Below are 24795 nucleotides of genomic sequence, written 5' to 3' on the forward strand. Positions count from 1 at the left end.
TTCTTTATACTTGCTGTCAGCAGCTGAAGAAGACACACTCCACAGAGCTTTTGCCGTGTTAGCTCAAATCACCAGGACACACAAAAGCACCTCCTAGAGAGGAGAAGGGCATAATGCAGTCCATTCTCTCTTGATGGAAGGTTCTGGATACGCATAACCTACCAATATGGGGGAAAAAAACAACAAAGTGGAGCTAAAGGAAGCAAAAATCTCACTGGTTGCAATATCTTTCGCTTTTATGACAGATTTAGCACAGCCTGCAAGTACCATGTGTCATATCTGAACTTTGTCTTTCCAATGGATAAACAGTTTGTTCTAAAGGCTTGGTTTTCAAGTGGCCTTACAGGAACTAGAGTAGCAGGCAGATGGTAAATTTTGGCATGCCACCATCGCAACGACTCTAAATCAGAGGAAGGAGTACACACCTGTCATAAGAAGAAAAGCATGGATTTTCTCTTTCCATGCTTATACTGCCTGGATTGGCATTAGTAGACTGCTTGTGTTGCAGGGGACATACATTATAGTATCCAGTATGATGAACACTGGTTAGCTTTTTGTCATTGTACCTGTAGGCCATAAAGAGCTGACTAATTCTGTGCCTCAACTATTTCTGTGTTTGTCACTCACATGTGTAAGAGCTTTATACAGTTTAATTGTATTACGAATCACTTGATAAAATACAAACAGCAGTTAAGTGTAAATTTGAATTAAGGGGGGGGAAACTATTCAAACCAGCCTGGCTCTGTGTGGAAAAGTAATGACTATTAATTGCCAGTAAGTTTTCATGGTACCCAGAATTTGGTTTTGTCATCTGTGTGGATGAGTTTTGGGTTTCTCTTTTAGCAGAACTGTTTTCATTCGGCACCATTGGAAGATTTTTGAGCATGGACGGCCTGGTCAGGGTCACACAACAGAAACTTAGTTGGATTTAAGTCCACTTTGACTAGGCCAAAGTAAATCTGTAAAAATCAATGATCTTTGTTGTTAAAGAAGGAAGTAGGAGTTAAACAGGCTTTGTTAAAATGCAATTATGTGTAATATCTGCATGTAAAGTTAGCACGTTTTGAAAAGTTTTATTGTTTAAAACCACTGCAGGTTTGCTGATTTACTTCTATCCTCGCGGTGTGTTAGGCTTTGACTACCCGACAGGGAATACATGGTGTTAACATGCAGAAACAAGTGCCATGAAAGCCTGCCAAGTCTCCCTCTCCTCCATACCCCCCCCTAAACCCCCAACAACCCTTTTCTTCCTCCTTTTCCTCCCATCCTTTATACCATCAGTGTTTAACCCTGCTCAATTTGCCCATCTGGATGAAACAATACTTGTGATCAGCGCATGTAATGGCACCTTATTAACCCCAATTACCACAATTAAAACCCTGCTGCCACTGGGCCCCTTTCAAGTCTTAATTAATCAGATGGCAGCCAAGAGGCCGCTCGGTGCCACCCCGTACGCGAGACGCGCTCGCTCGCGCGCACCTTCTCCCCAGCCCTGACCGACCATGTGGCCTCACTAAAAAGCACATCTGGTGGAACAAAACGTCTCCATGCTGGCAGACAAATGCCTCGACTTTGCAAATGAAAAGACAAGCCTCTCTCTTTTGCTCTCTCTCTCTCTCCCTTTCCGTCTCTGTGATGTGGGTATAATGAACATTACAAGCCCCCTTGGCACAGTGCCTTATTGGGAGGGTTTGGAAAGCTGCCCAGTTTGTTCCTCACTAATTGCTTAATTGATGCATTGTTTTTACTGATGATACGGATTTGCCCCCTCCCCTCTCCTCCCTTCCCTTCTTGCCATCGCACATGGATACTGATACAAAAGGAATTACACCCTATTAGCAAGTCATGGTCCCTTTCAGCAGACTGTATTAGAGACTTAAAACCATTGTGATGGCTTCCCTAATTGAGTGCAACCACTTGATGTAACATAATGTCATGTAAATAAAACCACTTCCCCCTCCTGCTCATGTTTCGTAAGCAGCTGCGAGAGACAAATGAATATCGGGCTGCTATAGCGCTAACAAGAGACCCGTTTATAGCCAGCGTAGGAATCGCTTAAAGATTACTCGCAGAGAGGCATTTTATTTGTTGGTTGGTGCATTAACTCTCATTGCTTTTCCCCATGGCAATAAAGTTGTTATGCAGATGGGGCCAGTCAGTGTAAATAGGAGGAATTTGGCAATAGGCGAAGGCTGATGCAGGATTCCTACAGGGCTTAAAACCTTGAATAACAAGTGGTATATGGCTTCACCAAACCACTTATATATTAAAAAAAAGTGGGGAAAAATGGGTAGCTTGCTCTAATTGTTTAATTTTTAGGAGCTATGGGTGGCAGTGACATGATTTTACTACTTGAAATATTTCCAAATAACTAACTCCTTCTTTTGTGTTAGCAAGGTGAAACGTGTCTTAGCCTTCTTTCAGCTAGGAAATGTCGGAAATTATAGCACAAAATAGAATTCTGCATCCCAGAAGCGAAAACATGAATGAGACCATTGTTATTTCCAATGTTGGATTATGGGTCATCTTTATTGTATCGTTGGTTTTGTGAGGCAGAGAACTGTTGGACAAATCAAAGATGTGACAACTTGAGGTAAAGAGGTGAAAGTGTTTTGGTGAATTTTGGTATTGATTCTTACTTGCTGTTTTTTTTTGTTTGTTTTTTGTTTTTTTCAAGCATACTCAAATAAATTTTTGCATAAAATGGCTTTGTTGGCTAATATTTGATTGCAACATGGTCATATTACATGACAGGAAGCTGAATTGAGATTTGAATTAATTTTCCCGATCGCAGTATAAAGATTTTCATCACATAACTTATCATTCTGAAGCTGAGGATGTTGTATTTGAATCATTTAGATTTAATCATGATTATAGATCTTAGTTTAGAACCTGCGTAAATATTGGAATCTAAGTTGGGTATCAAAGAGCTGGCTGTGTTTAAACATACATCCCCCAGATATTGTCAGTATGGATCTGGTCAACTCATGCGTAATTCTATATTACATGCAACCAGGAAGAACTCTGGTCAATTCTGAACTTTCTCCGGGATTTCAATAACACAACAGTTTATTTATTTATTTTTTTAACCACAACTTTTTAAATCCTCACTATACCTTTATACTGTTACCAAGTTCAAGGAGAGTTTAATTTAAACTCTAAGGGTTAAGTAAAGCAGCGTATTTGAAATAAAGTGACTGCTTGTGGTTGTGCCTCTTAGGGGAGTAATGCATTATTTTTCTATGGATCTTGCTTTCCTCAAAATCCCGAGCTTGCACATACACACACGCAGACATGTCAACACACACACACACACGCACACACCCATACACACGCAAGCTTCTGCATATTCCTACTGATGTGTAGGATAAAGAGGATGTTTTCCCCTCTGTCTGTGTGTTTGTCCCTTGCAACCTCAGAGAGCAATCCCTCTATGAGGGATTGCTGCCAAGAGGGGCCAGGAATCAGCCAGATGAAGGAGAGCCTGGTCCGTTGAGAGATACTGAAGATGCACACGCACACACGCTGAGAAATGCATGGTCACAAACAGGAATGGGTTTACACACCATACGCAGAAACTCACAAATACGGATACAAACATATATGTACACACACACAGAGGCACACATGCGCGCACAAACTTCAAGGCCTCAGAGAGAGTAAGCTAGAGAGAGTAGGATGTTATTTATTCATCAGTCTTTGTTGTAGTCAGGAGGCAACAAGCCCCCAGAGCTGTAAACACACAGAAACACGGGCCTCAGTGAGCCTCAACCCTGGGAATAACAAGCGGTCCCTGTATACAAGCAGGCACACACGCTTGTTTGGGATGCCGGTGCAAGCACATACACGAGTTCGGGTTTGTCAGAGCCCGGCGCGGCAAAGACAAAACAATATCCTCCTTGGGGCCGAAGAAAGATGGAGAGAGAAAAAAAAAAAGGCAGAGCACAATCAGAACAGGCTCTCAGCATTCTAAAGGGCGTATGTATGTAAAGGACCGTTACAAAATCACAAAAGAAGAGAAGATGTGATTTTGGAGCATGATGAATTGATTTTTTTATTTTTTTATTTTTCTACTTCACACTTACTTTGTCTGAATATTAATTGAATCAGATGAGAAACTATGGGATGGAGGACCAGACAGGCAGGAAAATAATCAGTCTGATAGGGGGGATAAAAAGGAAGCAAAATTTGCTAAAAGACTGGGGACTGGCATTCCTGCTTAAAAATAGCACAACCTGCAAAAAGATATATATTTTGGTGCTTTCCAGAAGAGAACTAGATGGTGCTAGTATCTGCCTTAAGGTTGAAAAAAAGAGGGTGAAATGTTTAAAGACGACACGTATTTAAATAAGTGGGAAATGGAGCATAAGATCGATAGTTAGATCGGTGCTTTGTGTGCAGCGATGCGGGTGATGTATTGCTCTGTCATGGTGAAGACAGACGGGTACAGATTACTGTTTTGTCCTCAATTTTCTGGTCATTCTATACCTTCCTACCTTAGTCTGTGGACTAAAGCTTTGGGTAGTGCCTGAAAGAATGAGACTATGGACATAAGTGGCCAAAATGAGTTTTCTCAACATGATGTCTGGACTAGAGAGAGGCTGAGAAGCTCAGTTACGCGGGAGGGGCTCCGTTCAGAGCCTCTGCTCCTCCTCAATGAGAGAAGCCAAGTGAGAGGACATCTGGTTAGGACGACCTCCAGCGTTGATTAAAATAAATCCCAGCCTGGTTTTGTCACTATCTTCTATGATCAATAGCAACTTTGCATGGATATGATGCTGAACCAGAACAAGGTTGGGGAAAAAATTAGACTAGAGGATCAATCATAAAAATGCCGTAAAACGTTGTTGCTGTCCTATTTAAAGATATATCTACAAGGTTTCCAAACACCATAACACTAAAAATGTGTTCCTAACAGGTTTTGAATAATCTCAAAAAATACTGAAAGTTTATGTTCTGAATTGAGAATCGGCTGCGGTAGGGCCACCCAGAGAGAAATCTGTGGTACACAGGGAACCAGTACCACCAGTCAGGTCTACAGGGATTTGCTCCAAACAGCTGTTCACCACCACCTTGATTGTGTTTGTGAGCACTTTCCTCGCTTGCGTGTTTGTGCTGAACGTGGCTGTTTCCGCGTGTTTTCATCGCTCTAACTGCTTCTCGATTCATCTCATGATTTCTGCCACTCCAAGCACCCTCTCTCTCAATGCTCTGTGACCGAACACCTGCCACACGGTAACCATTTAATGAGCAGCCCACCTGGGGGGTGAGGGTCCGGGGGGTGGTGTATGTAGCAGTAGTGGGAAGAGGAGGAGGAGGAGGAAGAGGAGGAGGAAGGGTATTATGCATCTTTATTTTCTTTTTCCTCCGCTGCTCCACCTCTGCCGAGTTAAAAGCCGTCAAGTATCTCTCCTCTACAAATGCATGACGGTGTTTGGCTTTGATTAGCTCCGCGATCGCCGAGCAGACGCAAAGCATGAGTGATGCATTAGGAAGACGAGGCACACATCCAAACATGCTCTTATATTCATGAGATTGTCATCATAGTTTACATGATCGGCATATTTACCATTTTCCAAAGGAGGGGGGGAAAAAAGAAAACAACAAATGGATGTCCTCCATGGCATTCTAAGACAGGAGTACCCACTCTTTCCATTATTCCCTCTCATCTCCACTGCTCTCTACTTGTTTTCACTCCTCGTTATTACTTGGCTTGTGTCGGGGGGGATATGAATGCACTTGAGCCCGTGTGTGTCTAGTGTGCTTTATTTTGGGCAGAGGTGATTTGTAGCCCGGGCCTCGGCTACAATGCACACTTCAAAAGACCCTTCAGGACGCCGTGCGGTCATCTGTGGCCCCGTGATGTCAGCGGGGCGAATTTCTGCTCCGCGCGGCATTAACCTACCATTTCGCTCATCCTTCTCATACATTATGTTCTTTGAATTTATGTACCTAATTAGGCCTCTGGGTTTACTCAAGCTGACTCTCCAATTTATTTGGCACATGTTCACTAAGGTACAAGCATTTTTTTTATTTTTTTATCTTTTGTTCAGCGCCTTGCAAAAATACTTACATGCCTTGAACTTTTCACATTTTGAAACCTTCAACGTATTTTTATCAGGATTTCATGTGATGCACGTTCTTTTTTTTTTCTCTACATCGGAAAATCTCACGTGTATTTAGCTCCCTTTTTTTTGTGTTGATGCTTCTGAATAAAATCTAGATGGTAAATAGTGTGTATAGTTTTATCGCAGTAATTGATCCAAGGCCTCAGAAGTTTGATGAAGGACATCAGTGATGCAAACAGCACCCCAAAGACCAGTGAACCCACAAGACAGATCAGGAATAAAGTTGTGGACATTTTTAACAGTGTAGGACAAAAACAACAACATTCCAAGCTTTCAACATCTCTTAGGGTTAGGCCATTTATTTCAACCTAAAGGTCAGACAATGTAAAGCATGAATTAGAAAGGCATCCCAACACAATCATACAAACTCTGACATGTGAAAAAAAGCCTCACCAAGATGACTGTTGGCCATCAAATCTGACACTTAATGAAACAGTAGTAATTATTAACCTGTTAAAGAAAACCTGACCTAAAAACTCACATTTACATTCTACTAGAAGCCATCTAAGACACACAGCAAATATGGAAGGAGTTGCTACGACCAGCTGAAAACATCTTTAGATTTCTTTTTTGCCTAGCTCAAAGTGAAAATATTTTCCCCAAAGCAATACACAAGTTTCAATAGATTCCATCTTTCTTTCCAAGCAGTTTAAGTATTTTATTTGACACTGAAAAGCCTCCAGACTGACAAATGCACTCATAATATCCTGACAGCTGATCAAATGGGCCAATTTTATTTGTACATACACCACTGAAACGCTTACGCCAAGACAAGTTATGTCCTAACGGAACGCCTGTAAGTGGGGGTGGGGGGATTTCCAAACAGTCACAATCAATTAGCAAACCAGATACATCCAATTAACTCGGATATTAGGATTTAACTGCACATCGGAGAGGGGAGTTTTACAAACGGTGAAATATTGATGATGTTTGTGTAAATGCCGTTTGCTTGTGCCTCTTTTAAACTCTTTATAAATTCTAATGCGGGGTCTTTCGGACTACCCGCTGTTTGGGTTTGTTCCCGTTTAATGCAGAAGGGCGGGGAAGCGATGAGCAAATAAGCAAAGGCCTGCAGAGATTGCTAAGTCACGCTCTGAAGTGCAAATGAGCTGCTTCCTCTTTTGGTTCTGCGTGTCGAAACCAAACACGGAAATTTATATATTAGCATACATGTCAGAACTGCAGCTAAGAGAAACACATCAGCTAGCAAAACGAGGCCCCTTAATGAAATTAGTCCTCGGTTCTGCTAATTTTTTGCGGCACCATTAGTGCCGTGTGATATTCCAGGGCACCGTCGCTCACTAATGACCTGAAAACTCAACCGACAAAGTGTTGGACGGGCGAAAAAAGTTGGACGAGCCGACACCACAAGACAATTATGTGAAAAAAGAAAATATTACTCCCAGCTACCCATCCGACTTGCACACACTGCGCCGCGTTTGAATTAACCAACTGTCGATGTTTATATTTGGGCCGAACTTTGCTGGAACCCTTTCACCTTCTGAAAAAGCCGCTGGCACAGCTTGACCGTCTTTTTCCTCTCTGCTGGAACAGCTTGAGTCGAGGTCTGATTAAAAAGCGCAGACATTGGCTGCGCCTTCCTGGGAGGTAAGAGCTAGCTAGGAGCCCAGGCCTGGGGGGCCTCGGGGAAATAAAGATTCGAATCGGAGCTGATTTGAGTAGATGAAGATGGAGCAGTAATTACAGACATTCCCAGATCTCAGCAGTAGATCCGGCGAGCCCAGACCCTTCGGCTTACAGGGAGGGTGATAAAGATGGAGCCCTGTGTATTGGGTGGGTGAGGCGTGCTGGATGATGAAGGAAGTGGGGAGTTACTCTGTCACTGATCCATAAAATCACATGAAATTGGACCCAGGGTAAGTCACTAACTGCGTGACATCTCCTGTCACGGTACCAAAATAAATGTATGCCATTTGAAACAGAACAAAGCAACTGTTCTGTATGTGTTACCAATGTAATTATGATTTCGGCACAAGCCTTTTTCCTTCCCCCCACCCCCTTGCTGTTATTAAAAATCATATTAGTTAAGCCTTTTGAGAAACCTCCACGATTCCTTTTAATTCTTGTATTTCTCTGGGCTACAAAAGAGAATCTGTCCACTCCTACCTTTCCAGAAGTTGTGATATTAAAAATTGTGGTTGGTTGTTCTTTTTTAAAGGTGCATCATGATTTGAATCGCCATTCCACCAAACCCCCAGACCTCCGTGCCTCCTCCAGGGTGACATTTCAGACGGGCCCCGAGGGCGACTGGAGGGAAGACATTGAACAAGGTAATTGCAGCGAGATTTCTCCTCACTAAATTAACCTCTGCTCTGAAATTCATTGGCAGCACCTGGCTCTGCTGTTCCCACGCTCAGGTGCAACAGGACGGAACTTTATTGTCGCATTTTACGAGACTCTGCTTTTTGTCACAGAGAACAAAAAAACAGGTTATTTGTACCTTGTTGATGAGTAAATAGCGAAGAAACATGGCTTCTTTGACAAACTGGCTCATACCTACAGTCAGATCAAATAGATGCAAAAGTTTATTACTGGAAAAAAAAAAAAAGAAGAGAACTGCTGTTTTATTTTGACTATTTGCCAACTTCAAAGTTTTTGGCAACCCTAATAAAGATTTTAGAAAGCCTTAAAAAAATCAAAACTCGAAAGAAAAGTATCCCACGACGAAAGGCTTTAAACATTAACTCACAGTATAACAATTACTGATAACTCTATTACAATCTGAGTTGGTCAAATAATCCAGAATCTCTGGAATCTGAAAATTAAGACTTGTGTTCACATTTTTACCAGCGAGGATGTCTGTGGAATCACTTAGAAAATCTTCAAAAGATAGAATGTTTAATTATTTTTACACTATAGATAGTTAGATCCTTAAAGGGATCCCTTATTTTAGAGTCTTAGTCTCTTTCTCCGCTTTCAATTTAATGGTCGTTATAATATTGCCCATTATTCTGCCGCCATCAGTTATGAAATAAAAACTGGTACTTTTAGCACCGCTCACCTAAAGAATCTGACCCCACGCAGGCATCTTTGAGAACTAAATAGCTGGCCTTTACAGTACGCTAGAGTAACAGTGTGGCGATCCAAATGTGTGCAATATTAATATTTAAGAAGAATTTTAAGGCATGACAAAACCATTTGGACCCGTGAACTTGACCCACTCTTAACTTTTCCATTCGCTGCTGGAGAAAGGAGAGATAAATGGATACGCTTGAAACCTTTTCTATCGGCCTGAGTCCTCTGTATGGCACATTAAATTATCTGGGGTTCATTTAGCGGGGCCGGCCTAATGTTCAAGTGTCTCTTTTTCCTGGTTGTGTAACTGAATTATGTCGGACGGTTCTGAATAAACATCAATCTCCGCGCCCGCGCCTCTTGATAAGATGATTGGCCGAGTCATAAAGCGGAAGACAGCTGGTGGTGGGGGGGGGACGTCTGCTCAGGCCGGGGATGGACAGTCAGCGCGTTGTGATTTACACTGCGTCTGGCATTTTGGCCCACCGCTGGGGAAAGAGTATCAGTCAGATTTATTTGACTTTTCTTTCCGGTCTTCCTCCTCTCTTCAGCTCTTTTCTCAGCTTTCTGACAGGCCCTCAAGTCATTCTGGTGTGTCTATACATGTAAAAGTCTCCTGTTTCTTCTACCTTCTTCCTTTTCATGCTTTTCGTCTTCTTTTGAGGCACCGCCAATTTACTGGTGGAAACGGGAGACAGGAAACGGCCAGTGTCGGGTAAGTTTTCATGAGTAATTTGCCGTTTGCTTCTTTACCTTACCAGCAGGTAAGTAAACTTCGTCTATAAAGCGTCTTTTACAGACAGAAACTCACAAACCACTGTTCAACATGAATCACATTCAGGCCGTACACACATTACTACTCTCAATCATGCATTCACCCGGCAAGCACCTCATGGCCCAGGTCCCATCATCCCTTACCACGCCAATTTGCGAATCTGCTTATGATAATGGCCCGATCATAACGGGGCAGGGCTGCGTCGAAATGAGATCGCTTGCGACAGTGCTGACCTTTCAGCAGAGGCAAGAGTGGTAAAGCTGCCGCACCATAACAAGGTCTGTTGAGTAAGCAACTTACAAGCCAAGGTTACAGTTCCTGGATTAGAAAAAAAATTGTATTTGAGAAATGGGAGGAAGGGTGTGTGTGTGTGTGTGTGTGTGTGTGTGAGAGAGAGAGAGAGAGAGTGTGCAGAGAGGGAGAAATAGAGACAATGTTCTGATTGTGATTTCTCAAGTCAATTAACTTTGTGTGTGCGCCCGCTGTGGACGTTTTGCTGATACGGACGGTTTTACTGTCGGAACGTGCAGGACACTGACGGGCGGGAGGAGGCACGGCTTGATGTAGACGATCTTTTTGCATGAGACGGAGAAGCATCAATCTTAGCCGCCTGACTCTGAGTCCTTCGACTGAAATCCACCCTTTTATCCATTCGAGTAGGACAGATGCAAAATAGTGTTTGTTCAGCACAATATATGCTAATGTTAATATGAGTGGGGCAGAAACGACACATTTCTGCATCTACCGCCTTCTATCTTAATAGATAAATAAAAATAAAGCTTTTGTTTGACAGAGACTTCTTTGAAGTCCTGGACAGGAATAAATCTATTTCAAGCAAAAGCAAGAAATGTTTGAAAAAGAAAATAGTTACCAAAGTTGATACGGAATATAAATTATGAAGATTATGAAAATCTACGTTAGACAAAATAAAATCCAACACAATTCACTAACAGAAAAGAAAAAGAAGTAAAGCATTTAGTATTATTTTGAAGCTTATTTTAAAAAATATGAAGTAGACAATGTCAGTTTTGTCAGACTGCATTTTCCTGCACCAAACATTTAAAAGCATCTTAATATTGAACCTGGTTCCATAAATCCAAATATAATTCAGCAAACAAGTTTGAGATACGAGAAGACAAATTACAGGTGCAAAACTTATGCAATTAAGCATCAACATAAGTATCTTTCCTCTGATTTATGACGTCACATCCTAAAGATTTTCACATTTTATAATCGTGAGTCCGATAGTTTCACAGAGGAGATAATATTTTGCAAACTTTTTTTTTGTTTACTTTTCCTGCACCGCAAATGAAATTAAAAAAAGTTTAATCTCTGTTTTTGTTTTGTTTTGTTTTACAGAAAACAAAACTTTTAAGTGAGCCTCAAAGGGGTTTTTTGTATCCAGCCAAGTATTATATAAAGTACAGATATATTGAAATTTAATGCATGGCTGGAAAAATATTTTTTCACACATAATGGGTAACAATGGTTGTTACTTGAGGGCCACAATACAGGCTGAGCTCAGTTATTCCAATTTGCCAGCAAACTCCATATGTGATTTTTATCACTGTTTGTATTCCTAACCAGCAAAGTTGAACAATAAAATGCAGCATGATGTACTGCAAATAATTATTTGTACCTTACCTTTGACTTAAGTTGATAAGCATTTAAGAGTTGGCCTGGACAATATTAAGAAAATATATTTATGAAATTATTGCCTGAAGCTCTATATGCTTGCAGGTATTAACATTTGTCAGGTATGGGCATCTTAACCAGCAAGACTCCGTCCAATAGGTTGGAGATCCTATTGGCATTCAACATGTGTATCCATGACAACTGGATATAGCACATACTGCAATCCGTGCATGCTTTTGCAATATTATTAGTGTACATACTGATATTGAATTATAACTTGGATAGATTGCTAAAAACTCTACATTTGTTTAGCTTGTTCGATAATAGTGCAACAGCTTGGTTGAATGGCCGTATTGGAGGTTGGTCTTGTAAAAGTGATGACGTAATAAACGTATAAAAAATTTTTTTTTCTTTTTTTATAATTGTAATTGGTCCCTGTCCCAACATGTATACATGTATTTACAAGTTTTTCTTTGTGGCTCCAGGTATTTCAATACATGGCTATATGGTCATACACACTCTCACAGAACCCCAGATTCGTACACAAACACACATTCATTGCAGTTTTTTTTTTTTTTTTTTGATGCTTTGGCCTACTCCATAAATAATACACCTTCCTTTGGCCTTACTGACAGGATCTGTAATGGAGTTTGCATCACCAGTTCGAGTGACTGACCAGGTGACTACCCACTTGACTGACTGTTTTATCTAACTGGTAGAGCGTGAAGCAGCCAGATCACTTTTACCCTCGTGCCTGACAACAAGCGAGGGCAGCTGAGACTCGGCGTGCCAAGTTTGTGTATTTCTTCATGTGTCACTGTCTCTCTGTTGGGCTGCATATGTGAACATGTTGAGCCCGTCTCCCGGCCTAAGCGTGCGTCTGCCTGGGCAGTGACAAAAACAGAAGCGTGAGGCGAACACAATCAATCTTCATTTGGTAATTTATGAAGGAGTTCGGCTGTCAGGTATCCAGCGGTGTCTTGTACAACTCATTCTGCTGTGATTGGAGGCAAGGGGGCGGGGGGGGGTGCTGGGTGAAGGGATTGTGGGGGGGCTACCCCAGGATATCAGTGCCTCCTGTCACCTCCCCTCCCTTCTCATCGGCCCCTCTCATGCAGCCCCTGCTGCCGTCAGCAGCCCAGAGGCATAGCGCAGAGAGAAAGGGAGACGAAGGACGAAGTGAGAGAGGAAAGCCAGGCAGGATTAACCCTGTGGCCACCCATGGCAGGTGCTGAAGCAGCCACGCATCCAGCCTCATTAAGGAAAGGGATAGAGGGCAGCGTGACAACAAACACAAGTGGGAGGCTGAGAATGTACATACTCTACCTACCGAATACATACACACTCACATCCATTAAAGGCATGTGCAGTGCCTTAGAGACTGGCACCTACATGGGAAAAGCTGACACTTTGCAGGTTGCCTGTACACTTTTCTCTCATTTCCTTTTCTGTCCCTCCTTATTTTTCACCCTGGCTCTCATATTACCTGCTTACTATATTTGTTTCGACTCAATTACCCAGGCTGCTTCCTTTGAATCATGTGACTTCAGCCCCAACTGTCTTAAACCTTATTTGAGAACGCGTCAAGTGTGGCACAACCGCAAACCCGCCAAGACATGTCCGTCCATCTAAGATGACAGGCAGGCCAAGGGGACCACTAGTCAGAAGAGGAGCCAAGAGGCCCAATGGAGCTTCAGACGAGCAGCAGAGTCACAGCTCAGGTAGCAGAATAGGTCAAAACAACAAATATAAATTGTGGAGTCCATGAAAATGCCTTGATGAAAGCCATTCCAGAATAGGAAGTCCTTTTTAAAGTTTGCCATATTCAATAGGACACAAAAAGTGCATGGACCAAACTAAGTACATGGCGATGCAGGAAGAATACCCGTTAGAGGCTCAACACTGGTCGAGTTTCACTTTCCAGAGGAGAAACAACCGCAAGCATACAGCTGGATCTACAAGTGGTGCCAAGTTCCCGTTCTCCATGGAGTCCATCACTTTTACATGTTTCTCTCTGTCAACAAAGCTGCATTACAAAATTAAGTAATTAAGCAGGACTGTAGACTCCGAGTGAATGGGGAGGTAATTCCGTTTGTTGAGGTATTTTGGACTTGGGACGCATAAAAGGATTGCAGGATTTCCGCCCTCGAGGACAGGAGTGTGATAATCCAGTTTAAGAGCAAATACAAATACTTCAATTTAATGTATTACTGGATGTAGTCAGTGTTATTTTGAAGTCATGAAAACCCACAAAAAAATTAGCAGGTCATTCTGTTTGTAGCTCAGATGTTTAAGGCAAATCATGTTTAATTCCAATATTAGCTATTTTTGAGGTCTCAGTTTTTCTTAACTTTATGATGTTAGCTGAGAATACATTGCTGGGAAAAAAATCTATTTCCACCAGTTTCAGCATCTGTGTAGTTACATCATCTTTGTTCAAGTTGAATGTGTTAATGAGCCTGAAGCCGGGCCTCCCTCGTGAATCAAAAAATTATAGGAAAAAGACAAAATTCACTCTGATCTTTAACTTCAAATTCTTCCTATTAGCTCATCTGTTAACCCACATCTGTGCAATACTTTATCAGCTGATTAAAGATTGAAATGTGCTTTTAGGAGACAGTTCTTTTTTTCTTTTCTTTTTTTTTTTTTAAACTGAAAAGTCCTGAGAAAGTCTTCTGGTTCCCTTTTCCCATCTAATTTCTGGACAGTCCATCCTTGTAATGACATTTTGGGGTGTAAATTATTGAAGCCACTTAGCAGCACTTTGGGCCAGTTTCTCCCCAGTTGGTGTCTTTGATTTGGGAAAACGGGGGCTGATTTGTGAATGATAGCCCAAGGCTAGTCAGCCTAGGGCTAGCTCGGGGGGGGACACTGGCCTCCGAGCCCCTCCTGGCCCCAGGGATGTATGGTCTGGCCATGGCCGCTAGGCCTTCCGGTTTCCGAAAAAGAGAGTGTCTGCCTCCTTGCCTCTCTATCTGCCACGCATCTGGAAAGGGAGTTGTCTTGAAGGAGTGCCTCCGCAGAGAGTCTCCAGATGAGACGGTGTTTCTTCCCTCTGCCATTCGCCTCCGTCTCCTGTGGTAGCCCGTGCAATTTGTCGGTCGACCTGCCAGGAGGAGAATGCAAATCCTCACCGGAGGAGATGATTTAAGGCCGCGGCACAGACTTTCTCTGAGTGTGCGTATGTGTGTGTGTGTGTGTGTGCGTGTATATGTGTGTGCCCAGCAGTCTTTTCTTTATCAGCCTAACTAGATACCTGTCATCAAGACCTCAGCGTATCATTGAGGGTATGTGGATGTGTGTAATGCGTCATCTTCTTGGGATGGTGGCACATTGCTTTGGCTTCCCCTCTGTCTTTGAGTAAAGAGACGACCCTCCTTCACTGCTCATCAACTCACTGCTGCTAATTTATAGACAGACATAAAATGTCTCCACCTTCCTACCTTCTACCTTCAATTCCGTGGGAAGCGCAAGTGTGACAAAATAGGACACAAGACATTAACCATGCAAAAGTTTTCTCTGTCTTCCCTCCTGCATCTGCCTTGTTTCCTACTTCCTCTATTTCTCCGTACAATACGCACCGAATGGTCACCTTATTATGTACTTCATTCCGATGGACCTAGTTTGTCATACCTGGGTTAGGGTTGTAATAATTCGCATTTGTGGTCATTTTTAGACAACTTGTTCAAATACAAAGTTATGCTTTCTTGTGTTTTGTAATGCTCATTCCTAGTATATATTTGTACATAATGAGAGGTTTTGTACTCACTCTCTGACAGCCAACAACTTAAAATATTCCTGTATTCTGAAAAAAAAAGAAAAAAAGTGATTTCATGACTTCATTACATATTGTGGTTGTCATGATCTGAGCTTTAAACTAATTTTTATGTCATGAAATTGCTAAAAAATCAATTTAAAACATCTATGGAAATGGGGTTTAACACAGTTTGTGGACAAAATATAAAATAAAGCAAATTGTATGTTAAACTGAATCATTTTATTTTCACTAAATTGATGCAAACACTACACATTGTAGAAAAATACACCTTGTTCTTGGTGGAAAAGACAGGAAGGCTTAGGAAGTAAAAGTAGAAGAAAACAAAATTGGTATGCATAAAATGGGAGTATAAACTGGAAATGGGCGAATCAACCTGAGCCCCTGAGAACTGGTTTGGTGAAACCGAAACGGTTGTGCTTAAAAATCTCTGTTGATCCACAGCGCCTGAAAAATTTTAAACAAGCAAAACATCCATAACACAGTCAAAGTTAACTTAAATTTCAGCAAGTTGTCCCCATAACACCTAGAAACCTAAATCCGCTGTATTGCTGCTATTTGACTTGCTGATTTGCTATTTATGCCAACAATTCAACAGTCTCATAAAGTCGCCAGTGACAGTAGATGCATGAAAAGCTATAAAATCATAAGTAAATACTGATTTGTCCAATTCCGATCGGATCAAACTCTGTTTTTGAAGTGTCAAATTCAGCACACGAATAGCGGGAAAACTTGAAGAGCGAGTAGGACCAACTTGCTGCTCTCTAGGACAGAGTTTGGAGAAGTTTTCAAGGACAACTCCATACACAAGATGAAAGTGATCTTTGGGGCTCTCATCTCATCTTCACCGCTCGTATCCAAATACCACCTGGCTCATTCTGTGCTGTCAGCAATTTTTATCTAAAAAATTAATACTTCTTTTTTTTTTTTTCCCTGGTCAGATAGAAGTACTTTATTCGTCCCAGTTTGCCTGAAGTCCTCCGCATCTTTGGAATGAAAAAGATTTCAAGTTATGGATAAAAGGCACTTTTTTAATCAACATTTTCTTTTCCTTAAGCACTTTTTTTTCTTTTTAAAAGCTGTTTTTCATTATTTATAAGCGTTCTGAAGGTGCTACCGAGCTGATTTCTTTCACAAGGCCTGATATGAGGCCGATAGAGCTCGGAGAATTGATTAGATAAGCTTGGAAATTACAATGTCGAGCACGCAGTGCTCTGAAATGTGCTCTAAAATACTCCCATCACGAATATTAATACCCAGGGCTTATAAGCACATATTTGAATGCAAGAGGGAAGTTGATATATGAAGTTTCATGGAGTGTCCAGTGTGCAAAACCATATATTAGTGATCAAATAGAAAATTACCACTCTTTCCTGAATGCCATTGGCCTTAAAGCGACGGAAGAGTAATCGTGATTTCATCATTAGCACTTAAAGATTCAGAGCTAATTTCTGTTTTACTGAATAATTCTGAAAGATGTTAATCAAACATATGACGGCGTATTTGAAATATTTAACCAAATGATATTAATGAAGATCAAAGGGTGGGCTGTTTTTAGCAGATGTTATGTGAAAGGCCTGGGTAATAGCTGGGTCCACGGGAGCACATGAAACACTTTGTCTTCTGCTAAATATTTCATGCCTAGTACCTGTTGTATAGTGCTTAATGAGCTATGGGGGGAAAATGGTGATTTATCATGCAAAGTTTTCAAAGGAAAATGCTAATTCAGACATGCGCACACACACACGGAAAAGCAGAACACGCATTTCTTGCGAATTCCTTATACACATTTTTTTATTTTTTTTTCCCCCTTCAAAGTTGCCTACCAAAAGCCACACCACATATCCAGGGTGAATATTTTAGCCCCGGAGAAAAGCAAACTAAAGCGAGAGCGAGAATGAGGGGTCAATGGCGTGTCTTTAAAGAAACTTTCCCTGTCTCCATCTTCCTGCTCAGCTCTGGAATACTAATATCAAGGAGGAATCACAGGAACGCCGTCTCTGGCTGATGGTGTCAGTCTTGGACATGTGAACAGAAATACTCGCCAATAATAAAACCGACCCTCATCGCCGTTGACTCCTTTTAGCAGAAAACTCCAAATGAAAATTACTTTCAAAATGTTTTTTTTGTCTTTCAAGAAAGTAAAAAAAAATATTGGAAAAATATAAAGCTACAATTTCAAACCAGTTATTGTTTTTACACTTTAGATTATTTATAATGAGCTGTCAAGAAAAAAAGGCAGTTTTCTCTGGCTGTAGCAGAGCACTGCACCGAACCCCACCTGTTGCTGCTGCACGCTACTGGACAGCTAGCTGTGAAAAGCTTTCACCAATTTATTTGTGATGATTAAAAAAAGGCAAAAATAGTTCAATCACTTTAATTAAGGTAATGCGATTTTAAAGCTGAACTTAACAAAATCCATGCAGCATGTTTTATTAGCTAGACCTCGACTAAAAAGAACCTGGCAACATTAGCAACCGTTGACTCAGAAGGAGAGCAGAACAGCAAAATGTTCTATTCTGAGCAATAAAAACTTTCAAACAACCATTAAGTTTGACATGTTTTCTGTATTTTTTTTAAATGTCTGCCTATTAAAATCTAAATATTTGGTTACACCTCAAAAGTGTACAATTGGTCATTTATTATTCGTTCATTCATCTTTTTTAAAATAAAGATTAACTCTACTTTTTTGTAGTGCTTTAGGCAATGTTATGCAGTTGTGTGTTAAGCAGTTATACATCAAAATGTTTGATAATGCACATCAAACTTTATTTTAAAAAAGTGGATATTTAATCCAGGTTTGGCATAAAAATAACCAAAACATATCAGAAGTTTGTGAAGTTGGTTCTTAAAGCACTGCACTCGCATACCAGAATCGGAAAACATCAATTCAAATGGGTGCAAGTATATTTAATCTGCTTAAGTTCATGAAGAATTGAAGTATAACTTAGAAAAATATCAAGTTCATTTTTTGGCGAATATGTGTGGACGCTTTATGTTCCGAAACTTTCAGAAACGATAGCAGTAAGAATAATTGTTTGTAGAGTGTTTTAAATAAAGACAATTAGATTACGTTATGCTTTTTCGTTAAAACCTTTGTGTTTGATACCGTGTCGTTGTCTCTGAAGGTTTTCACTCCGGCTCGTGCCTCAGTGCGAGAATTGTTTGCATTTACTTAAGAGTAAACTAGATTAATGACTGTTAACAGAAGGACTAGCCAACAGTGGGAGAGTTGACGCTCCGTAGGGCAATTTGAAAGACTTGCCAGATAGGTAGACCTACAAAATGAATAACCGCGCACCCCAAACTGTGCCATAAGGCACAATGGTTTGTGATTTGCAAGTTGATAAGACAAGAAGATTAATAATGCCGCATGATAATGGCTGGCTGAAGCTCAGCTGGGGAGATGGTAATGATGGGATATTGCTGTAGGAGCAGTTCACTGAGCCACAGTGGGGTGAGGGAAAAGACATGGAGAAGGAGAGATGGTGAGAGGAGACGGACTGATAGGGAGAAGCTGTAGCTGCACAGGAGGGTGGTGGGGTGGGGTGCGCACTCATCCCAATTGGCCCTCAAGCGTTGAGAGTTTGAAAAATGAGAATAGAGTTATCATTTTAATTAAATATACGTTTTTTTTTAATACATGCCGTGTATATATATATATATATTTTTTTTGCTGAAACAGGGACTTCAAAGAACGTGTGTGTGTGTTTTATTTTTTTAAAGTGTTCCATCATCATTTCTGAATGACAGTTTTTGTTAATTAGAATTTTTTTTTTCTCTCCTCCTCAGGTAGGTTATTGCCACGGGTGATCATGCCTGATGACGAGACGGTAAATCGTGTCTCTTAACTTTGTCTTCAGCAAAACACTTTATATTTACAATGACCATTTCAAAACTTTAAGTGCCACATTATAGTTGTACCCACAATACAGTTGTAGTTTTGCCAAATATGGTTAAAAAAATAAAAAAATAAAAAAAAAAATATCTTGAGTAGTGGTGATGATGTTCAGTGGAAATTGTAGTTGGAATAGCATAAACTTGCACGATTTAAAGCCTTTGCTTCTCCTATCAACATTAAAGTCTAATTTTCCTCAATAATCGCAGTCGAATCTCCTTGGAATTTCTACATTTTTAATGACCTCTTTTGATTATGACAAGCTGCTAAATGCTGTGATCTGCTGCGGCTGTTTGCCTGTTACATCTTCAGTGCTGTTGACTTGCATGTTTACACCTCAGACAAACATTTTGTCAGATCTAAATTTGTCTTAATTGCACCACTTTGTCAATGCCTGTGGATGATCTTTCAGAGCTGTCTCTTTGTTTTTTTTTTTGTTTTTTGTTTTTTAAAGCGGGCACTTTGGGATGACTTTGATACTGATCAGACTATCTTTTATCTCAGGAAAAAAAAATTATAATGACATTACCAGTTTTTAATATGAGGTATTTTCTAAAAAGAAGTAGCCAGATCTGAGGGGTGTTTTCACTTTAAGCATTCTACCTCCAAACTGTTTTGTGTTGTAAATTTGCTGTGGGTAAAGACAGAGGATTCTGGATAAATTGTTGAAAAACAATACATCCATGTCACTAAAAATATATATATAATTCGGGATTTTAAAAGAAGTGAGAATTTTAGGAAACTTTCTTTTGCAGAATAAAAAAAAAATCACAAACTAGCTTAAAAAATTCTCCATATATTACATTAATCATGGAGTTCTGCTCAGCTTAGTGGTTAGAACAAAAATATTTTTGAAAATGCTAACTTGTGTTTTAACATGTATAAAAGTTTCGTAATTCTCAAACTGTAAATCCATTTTCAGTGAAGTGTTTTCTTCAGGTATTTTAAATCCTGAATTTAAGTGGATCCAAATTAGCCTGTACTCATTAATAAACTAAATGAACCACTAAGATGCACAAAACATTGCCAATATATTTATGGCAAAAAAACAAAAAAAAAAACATGTAAAGTTAGTCACCATTTTTCCTGTTGGCAAAAAAAAACAACCCTGCAGCCATTGAAAAATGGGGAAGGCTTATAAAAACTTTTATTTCCAGCCTTTCTGAAAAGCAATTTTTAGTCAAGTAGAAAGATTTTTGTCTTTGATTATTATTATTTTCTTCAAAGTTAGTTCGGATTGATATGTATGACTTAAACAATCTCCTTCATATTCAGTGCCCTCAATAGTATCATGGAGTATATTCACCAGATGAAGTTACACATTGACAGTGACTGCTGCTGTTTTGGAAGACATACTTTACTTTGACGAAAATTGATGCTTTTTTAATATCGGCTGATCAGAGTGAGGCGCTCTCTCTACATGACTGTGGATCCGAGGCTTACTTATGCTTTTAATATAAAAGAATGCACAGTAATGATTCTCAAAGTTATTGAATCCCGCAGTAGGTAACTCTCACAGGCTCCAGTCAGTCGGCTGAGTTTAATAGACAGGATGGCATTTGATTTCTTTGAAATCGGCACAGCCAACACGCCATTTCCCCAATGCCTGTTAATGAGTCAATAATGGCCATTACGACCTAATTAACAAGGTTGAGCAAGGATATGGGGATTTTTTTTTTTTTTACCTTCACCGTTTCCTCTAATGTTGGAAGAAATAAGAAACCGCATGATTTAACCAAGTGTAGGAGTCCTGTCTGAATCTAATCACGCTAACAAGTGACAAGTTAATTATGTGACAAGTTGTTTCCAGCAATCAACTTACTGTAGCAAGCAGATGTTGTTATTGATGGCAAACCTCGAGAATAGCCATGACAGCTAAATTGCTCATTACCGAGTGTGTGGTGGTGACGGCAGTTGTTTTATTACACCATTTATGATGCGGTGATGTTTGTCACTTGAACTTGAGCTCTAATTGAACATGTTATTTGATTGGGAGCCGGGTGAGATTTCACCTCTCGAAAAGTAACAGATTTCTTGACAGTAAGGGAGACACTTTTCGTAGCAAAGAAAGCTACAGGAAACTCATTAGAAAATGCCCATTTCAGGTTCTTCCTCACTTACACTGTTGTGTCTGAAGAATTTATCCTTTAATTTTAAGTTGACATTAAAGTGCTCCGCTGGGCTCAGTGCTTAGTCCATTGATCTTTGCACACCGCGGACTGCATCCAAGTGAAATTTTGCGCAAAAGCTTCTTTCAGTACACAATGCCAAACTGAATCTTTGAATTTATATTGTTTGAGTTGCTCATAATATAGCCACTACTGGAGCAAATTGAAATGCATCCTTTTAGGTTGAATGCAAATTTAGATGTGCTGATTGAAATGTAGTGAACTGAATAAAATTAGACTAAACTGGACTTCAGTTCAGTGTGTTTGTGGTACTCCGATATTGATTTTTATTGAAATTTGATGCCATAGCGATAAATGACACATCTGTTGATTAGTTGGGGTTTTACACTAAACGTATGCTGAACTATTTTTGCAGGAATCACTTGGGTATATGCAGTCAACGTCAAGATCACATCATTCAACACTCATTAAGGGGAATGTCAGCAGGTGGTACTTTTTTTTTTTATTAAAGTGCCATTCATAAAATAAATGTGTAAGATGCTGCTGTCTGAAGCAGGACAAAGCAAACTAATGCCAGAATAGCTCTTACTCAGTTTTTTCATAAGGCTTTCTGGACACTGACAGTATTTCTGGATGTTGCTTGGGGAAAAGTTTAGATGACACTTTAAATAATATCACCAAAACACCTTGAATTCACTGTAGTTGTCGTGTCAGAGCTCTTAATAGCACTGTGAGTTTAGGACGTTGCTGAAGTGTGGATGTGCTTTGCCTCATGGGATTTGTCCAGGATCTGCATTAAATGCAAAGTGCGCCTCCAATCAACCAAATGCCTATGTGACATATTTTGAATCAGATGTGCTAAACGGAATAGGTAAAGTAGCACAAACACTCCAATGCTATCCACCATTTTCTCATTCTTATCTGCCTGTCCAGGCATAGAACAAGTACTGTAGTTGTATGCGTGTGCTTTCACACCTGCAGAGTACTTCACACCTCCACGATTCCTGAAAAATTTCATTCTGAGTCTTAGTTTCACAAAATGCAAGTGTAAGAGACTCCCATCACTGGTCATGCGTATACAAACAGCTGAGTCGCACCGAAATGGTTACAGATTCACCAAACAACAGCTCCATATAAACGGGCCTCAGTAGTGTGAAAAGTTTAGATTTCTGCTTACAGAAAAGTGGTGTGACTGTCGTATAATGGCACACTTGTAGCAAGTTTGTGTATTTATTTTACCCCTTTATAACCAATTAACATTTTTGACTACCTGTTTATGGCTTGCCAAAATTATCTTGCATTCCTTGATGGTGTTTAACTATAAACCCATTGACTCTAAATTATGCCATCAGTATTTCTACCTTATGTTCAATTTCACACCTAATTTTTTATTTTAGTCACTTTATTTGGTTCTTTCGCATTAGAGGAAATTATTTAGTTCTATTCTAGCTTTTTTTAAGATTTTTTTGTTTGAACCTTTTTTTTTTTTTACATATGACCATTAGGGCACCATATAGTTCAAGCTGGGTATAAGTTGTCTTCATATAATTTTGATTTTCATATAAATATGCCATCACCCCCGTCAACCCTCCGCGACCTTCAAGCTTTCTGACAAGCAAAGGCAGTAAAAGATTCCTCTCCCTGTTTCTATCACGGTTATTTTCTGTGTAAAATAAGTGATGCTGCTGACAGAGGGGGTTGTTTGTCCAAAGTAGGACTGACACTCAGTCAGGGGCCTGCCGGTCACCACCGCCACTGATATGATACAGAATAAGACACGTTGCCAGCATTCACACACACCCAAACATGCACATGAAGAGCTAAGTGCATCCTCTTCACCCACCAAACTGCCATGTGTCAGAACACACACACACACACACGCGCGCACACACTTGCTCACGCAACTTTCCGGATTGCACAGCAGTAAGCAACAATAGCCGATGATGAGGGCAAATATGTGACAGTGTCAATAACTATAATCGTCTGTTGGGCAGGAAATAATGAAGTGTATGTGCCCATGTCAGCCTTGCCGCCTTCAATATCCCGTAATAAAATGAAGTGGAGAAAAATTGACGGAGGAAAAAAACAATCAATAAAGCATCTAATGGTAAATACAGAATTGTCCCGTGGAGGGAATATAATTCCTCCCCTCTGTAGATGCTGTGCCGATTATTAGGATGAAGGGGAGAAGCCTATTTGTATGTAAATGGGAGATTGATTATATTTATACACTGGCACAGAGGCACTGACACACACACACACACACACACGCTTATACTGTACAAGCATGCACAAAGAAGAGTGAGAGACATCCTTGGAGAGTCTGGTCATCAGACAGCTGCTTTTACTCTGTTCTGCATCCAAGCCCTCATGGCAGAGAAAGAAAATAATATGGGGAGAGACAGGCGGAGGGAGAAACAGATCAGTCTTCTGACTTCCAGTTCCAGCAGGGCTCACCTCTCCAGAATATTCTAATTACCAGCCCTCCTCATTATAGATGCCGTGTCAATGAGGAACAGGAGAAAAATGAAAGAAGGAACTTCAAGCAGAGAGGAGCAATTCTGTAATTTCTTAATCACTTTTTTTTTTTTAGCAACCTAGCAACCTTTGCATGTGCCCTGGTTAATGCCACAAATTGAATGTTTCTTTGGTTTCTCTCTAAATAGGCTATCACGCCGCTGCGGCGGGCGCTTAGCGAAATCTATTATTGTCATTTGCATAGGGGCCTTTTTTTTTTTTTTTAGTGGCGGGGATCCTACAGAGCGACGAAGAACAAAGAGCTCATGAGGGGGAAAATGGGACAGAAATGATCCGGCTCTGCCTCCGAAATGTGACGTCAGGTCCCTAATGAAATCTTTTGACTGCGACCATGGCAAATGGCGGAATCTATATCTGACACTTAATGGTTTGCATAGAAATTAGAGACCCCCTTTCGCTTGATGTCCCCTGATTAATTTACAGCACTTTTGTTGCATCGGCATCGTCCAAAATAAATTAACCACGCTGCAGATATCAGAAACCGGGGGGGAGGCCTGGGGGGAGGCGAGGGATGCAATTTACGAGAGAGAGAGGAGGGGGGGGAAAAAAGTGAGACGAGATTAAATAAAACACCTAATTGACAGAAAAAGTCACCAAGCTAAAGCGCTGTTCGGCATTGTCGAAGAGGAGCATCAGTATGTGTTTGGAGAGAGTGTGGGGGGGAGGAGGTGAAATAAAGAAAGAGTGAGGAAGAGCCGGCCACTTGATTTCCTATGAAAATTAATCGGCTATCAAACAATCTTGGTCTGCTGAGGATGATTATACAGCAGGGGCAGCGTGAGAGGAGGAAGTGGGAGAAAGTGGGAGACATAAGAAGAAGGGTGGGGGGGGAGAGAATGCCCTTTGTGTAGGTGAAATGTGTCGGGGACTGTCATCGTAAT

General features: G+C 40.6%; 1 long non-coding RNA gene across 1 annotated transcript in view; it reads left to right on the top strand.

Moving 5' to 3' along the window:
* LOC107833877 (uncharacterized) overlaps window positions 1-21863 on the top strand; it is a 135257-nt gene extending 113394 nt beyond the window's left edge. The window contains exons 4-5 of the long non-coding RNA XR_001659653.1: window positions 8308-8419; window positions 21792-21863. This is a non-coding gene — a long non-coding RNA (uncharacterized LOC107833877). The remainder of the gene's footprint in view (window positions 1-8307; window positions 8420-21791) is intronic.
* The last annotated feature ends 2932 nt before the right edge of the window (window positions 21864-24795 follow it).

Source organism: Poecilia formosa, unplaced genomic scaffold (genome assembly GCF_000485575.1).
Source record: "Poecilia formosa unplaced genomic scaffold, Poecilia_formosa-5.1.2 Scaffold9, whole genome shotgun sequence".
Lineage (NCBI taxonomy): Eukaryota > Metazoa > Chordata > Actinopteri > Cyprinodontiformes > Poeciliidae > Poecilia > Poecilia formosa.